The following is a 5,419-nucleotide window of genomic DNA, read 5'->3' as shown; positions in this document are numbered from 1 at the left end:
TCTTTCAAATTAAAAATTTGTAACACTACATTAATCCATTTAATATTGCTATTCATTTTATTAATTTGGGTTAAATATGTCAGAGGTCCGAATAAAAAATTACAACATTCAATTTTAGTCCATACAAAAATTTTCTTCAAACAATGGTCCTCGAAATATTTTTTCGTTTTTCCCGTTAAATTCCACCAACGGAGGCTTATGTGGCACGCCACGTCAGTCAAAGTCAATATTAAAGAAAAAGAAGCAGGTTGCGGGAGGTTTTAAACCCCCTTTAAATAACTTTAAAAAACAATAATGTTTCACAAGAAATTAATCAAACAGTTGATAAGAAAATCGTTGTTACCATCATTCTTCACAATGATCCAAACAGAACTATCACTACAAGAAAATTGTTGTTTAGCCGGGTGAATTTGCCAGGTGACAAACACCTCGCAAAATATTGCACTTGCGGGATGCATTCCACCTCGCAACCCAGATTTCTAAAAAAATAAATAAAAAATGTTTTTCCTATCTCGCAACGGAGGGAGGGAAGTTTGAAATTTTGGAAAAAAACGTTGTAGAGTGTTAAACACCCCGCAACAATTTTTAAAAAAGTTTTTAAAAAAATAAATATTACACTTACTGAGAAGTCAGGGTAGCAGGTGACTTTTTGTTGATTTTACTGACACAAAAGTTGCGTAGTGCCAATCACCCCGCAAGTCTCTACACCATTTTACTTTGCGAGGTGAGAACCACTCCGCAAGGTTTTTTTTTTAAATTTTGAAAAAAATAAATCTAGAAATTAATAATGATAGAAAGTGGTAGGTACATGTGTCAGACAAAGAGGTTGCGGGGTGAGAAACATGCCGCAAGTGTCAATGAAAATAAAGTTTGTAGGGTATTTCGCACCTCGCAAATGTTATTTAATATTTCCTTTTCATCTCCACCTCCCACGTTCTCATTCTCTCTATTTTTCCATTTCCACTCTGCCTCCCACACTTGCATCATTCACTGAAGAAAAACAAAATATTCACAGAACCTTTAACCCAACAAGAACCTCACAAGCTGCATCGTTCCTTCCAAACCTTCCACAAGTTGCAATCTCGTTTCAAGCCTTCTCACAAGATACAATTGTTTGTTCCTTTCTAGGGTTTCAACATTTGGGTTCAGGTATTTTTTTTTCATTTTCATTTTATCAACATTCATGCTAATTCAACTTTCGATTTCGTCGAAAGGGTTGAAATGAACTTCGTAGTATAATAAAGACTCCATTTTTATCTTTTATTCTGTCACTATATAAGGTTTCAATGGTTAATTTCTTTCATTGTGGTTGTCATTTCTGTCACTATAACTTAATCTAACAACGACGAGAACTATATAGATTTGCAATGTTTTTGGTAAGAAGGGTGGGGAAGAAAAGGAGTTTGAATGGTTAATTACTTTCACTGTTTTTTACTGGGTATATACACTTGATAGTGGATAATGTGGATGTTCTCTGAATGTCTTGCCTCTTGATTGTTTGGATTTTTTAAACTGAATGTGTATGTATTATTTTGTGCAATTTGAATGTGTGAGTTTGGAGCTGATATGAGGTTTGGTTTTGATGTGTGATTGCAGGTCTTTTCTCTCGGATGGATGCGAAATAAGATGGCTCGAGTTAGAGTGATACAATAAATTGACATTGGCCTTGAAGTGTTTTGGCTTGGTATGAATCTGTAAAACTTGAATTGAATCAGTAGCTCTGAATTACTCTTATGCATAGTTTCTGAAATTGTTTACAAATGTCAGCTCTTTTGACATACAATTATCGTTCGTATTTGCCATTCATATATAATTCTTGTAGTGCTGAACTAGTTTAATTTGTCATTCGTATTTGTCGTTCATATATAATTCTTGTAGTGCCGAATTGTTAGTAGTAATAGTTAGAAAAAATAATACATACACATTTAGTTTAAAAAATCCAAGGACCAAATTTGAATGTGTCTTAATTAAGGAAATAATATACCATCAGAACTCGCATAGCTTGTCTCGTCAAGTTGTCTTCCACTGAAAATAGATAGATTATTATTAGTAGTACTGCTTCTTGTTGAACCTATTTGAGCTGCTTTCTGAAGAAGTGCAGTAGCTGACATTGGAGTAGTACTAGTTTGTGCCATTTGCATGATATCACAAAAAACAGATGAAATATTATCAACTGAATTATATGGTTGATGATTAATATTCTGTTGATTTTCATGGTTGAACCATAGTGATAAACTTGGCTTTTGCTGATCACGAAACCCTTCATGTGGAAAACCAGCTAGATTTTGACGTGATATGAATCCATGTGACAAACTAGTTTGTGTGTTCATCAAATTTGACTCTTCATTCTTGAAATTTAGAGTTGTTGGTACCACAAATATCTTCTGAAATCAAAGCTCAATACCCCAAAAACCATGATCAATTTACACCAGTTTTTAATACTACAACACAAATTCAACACCCTTCTTCTGCTACAAGCCATGATCATTTCACACCTCAACACATGCCACCGAGTTCTGGCGTGGCGGATTCTCAATATCCTTCTGCTGGAAGGCATGGCCAGTTTAAACCAGAACTGCTACCAACTGAACCAAAACCTTAACACTACTCTGGAACAAGCCATGACACATATCATTTCGGTGTGATGGAATCTCATGAGCCTAAATATCAACACCTCAGTGCAATGAAAACTCAGTATCCATCTTCTGGAACCCATGATCAGTTTGAGCAATCTTTGCCACAATATTCTAGGGTAACTGAGCCTAAACTTCACCACCAATCTGTTACAAGCTTGCCACAGCATTCTAGGGAAATAAAGACTCATTACTCATGATCAGCTAAGAGCAGAGTTACCAACTGAACACCACTCTCCACAATATTCCAGTGCCATGAGAACTCCTTCAGCTGGAATCCATGATCAGCTAAGAGCAGAAGAACACCATTCTCCACAACATTCCACTGCCATGAGAACTCAATACCCTTCAGCGGGAACCCATGATCAGTTTAGAGCAGAGTTACCATGAGGTGTGTCTTGCACTCTCTTCTGCTAAAGCATCACAGAAAGCTCTATGTGTAATAAAACTATCCTTCCTGTGTGAAATCCAATGAAATCCATCATTAATAAGTTAACCATTTGCACTATGCAATAGTACTATCAAGGATTTAAACAACCGGCACACCGTCCGTAAAGACTTTTGCGATTTCAACTAGTACAGGTGATACCGTTTTGACGTCATGACCGTTTTTTAAAACCTTGAGTACTATTAAAAATATGTGATACTCAAGAGTAGGATTTTACTCCCATTGATCTAATTAGCTTGCTCTTGAAGTTTAAAGGGTTTCAACATTATATATACACCACTGTCAGATTTAATACTTCATGGTATGATTCTAGTGTCTTCATCAAGCATTTGATGAGGAAGCTAATTGTCTTTTTGTAAGGTGATAATCATTAGTTTTGGCCTTTTTTAATGTTCAATGTTTGATTATTCTTGCAGCTCTTTACTTTGTTGCTGTAGTCAATCTTGCTGCTCTTTACTTTGTTGCTGTAGTCACTCTTGCTGCACTTGTTGGACAGCATTTGGTGAGGTGATAATCATTAGTTTTGGCCTTTTTTAATGTTCACTGCTTTGATTATTCTTGCTGCACTTGTTTAATGTTCAACTGATATTTTGATAATCATTAGTTTTGTTTTTTCTATCATTAGGGGCTGTTTGTGTTAATTAAGGATGATAGATGTTGGGGTCTACTACACTTTTAATTGAAACCAAACATGTTATTTTAATTAGACATAGATTTAAATTATTGTTAAAAATTAAATAGTCTTTAAATTTAGACCACTCTCTCTAATAACTAAATGAATGTTAACAATGGTGGAAATAAACTCTATGCAAATGTTGTAACTACTGGGTGCGATATTTCCATTTTTTTTCAAACAGAAGTTACATCAGTATATAAAGCTAGTTGGTTAAGAAACCTAACTAACTAACCAATTGTTAGTTAGTTAGTTTAAACCACTAAAAAATCACTAACAACCTAGGATTATTATGTTTCATGGATTAATAACTAAATATCATGGCTAGGTGTAGAGGTGTCAAGTAGAAAACTCTATATATCCATAATATCTTAAGACAACCTACTATTGCCAGACTCTCTGCAGAGGCAGAATATGAAAACCATGTCAGCTTTGACATCTGAACTATTATAGATGAAGCAATTGTTGAGAAGTGCGATAGACATAGATTTAAATTTTTGTTAAAAATTAAATAGTCTTTAAATTTATACCATGTTAAAAATTATTGTTGCAGGGGCAACTCTGTAATGTCTAATTTCCGGTTCAGTTTAATATTTCAGTTTAATAGCTAACTAAATTTTTGAATATATGATGATATCCTTGTTGTTGATGTTTGAATAAAATTGTGTGATGACTTGTTGGTTTATGTGTATCTCTTCATAGAACCCCATGCTATTTATTAAGTTTTGATGCTGCCTCTATTTTTCTCATGTGATCCAATAAGTGCATATTTAAGGTTCTTGAAGTTTAGTTTGATGGCTTCATATTAAAGGTTATATTTAGATTTCTTTTCTATGGAATGACATTTAATTTTCTTTTCTATATTTTGTATGTAACATTGAGAAAAAAACAAATGGAGTTGGAGGAAGCATTGAGACTTTCACAAGAACAAATGATGCTTACTCAACAACAAATTCAACAACAAGTGCAACAACAAATACAACAACAAATGCAACAACAAATGCAACAAATGCAACAATTCTTTCGACAACAATATGGTGGTGGTGGATTTGGAGCGGTTGGTAACCAAGGAGTAGTAGACGAGAATGATGAAGAAAACGAAAATAATGCGGACGACCCGGATCCTAAGTGAATATTATTTTGAATTTAAATATTTTGGATAATCATGAATTTCTTTATATTAAATATACATTTCTTTATATTAATTATGAATTTCTTTATATTAAGTATGAATTTAAATATTTAGAATTAACTATAAATTTAGTATTTTTAAAATAAAATTAAATTTTAATTATTTATTATATTTATATTATTCTAAATATTTAGAATAATATAAATATTTTTTTTTACTATATATGTTACTACTTGCGACGTGCAATAAACAAGGTATGTCAAACTAATTGCCAGGTGAAATCCACCCTGCAAGTATTAAATATTCAAATATTGCTAAATGCATCTCACCCCGCAAGTTGTTTTGGATCATATGTGTCACACTGAACGAAGTTGGTAGCACTTATTGGAAAGCGTGTTTGCGGGGTGCTATACACCTAGCAAAGTTGCGGGGTGAAAAGCACACTGCAGAATCACCTGTGTCACCTGCTCTGACTCAACTGAACAAAGGTGCCTGTACCTCTTGGAAAGTGTGTTTGCGGGGTGCTTTTTACC

The 5,419-nt window shown here is 33.8% G+C and overlaps 1 long non-coding RNA gene across 1 annotated transcript; it reads left to right on the top strand.

Annotated features, from left to right (window-relative positions):
- Nucleotides 1–383: 383 nt before the first annotated feature.
- Nucleotides 384–4,980, top strand: LOC131643734 (uncharacterized). The gene is made up of 3 exons (XR_009296280.1): nucleotides 384–1,149; nucleotides 1,597–1,684; nucleotides 3,498–4,980. It is a non-coding gene; the product is annotated as an uncharacterized LOC131643734 (long non-coding RNA).
- The last annotated feature ends 439 nt before the right edge of the window (nucleotides 4,981–5,419 follow it).

This window comes from Vicia villosa, linkage group LG1 (genome assembly GCF_029867415.1).
Source record: "Vicia villosa cultivar HV-30 ecotype Madison, WI linkage group LG1, Vvil1.0, whole genome shotgun sequence".
Taxonomy (NCBI): domain Eukaryota; kingdom Viridiplantae; phylum Streptophyta; class Magnoliopsida; order Fabales; family Fabaceae; genus Vicia; species Vicia villosa.
The sequence above is the reverse complement of the archived record's forward strand: the minus strand, read 5'-3'. Positions and strand labels throughout refer to the sequence as shown.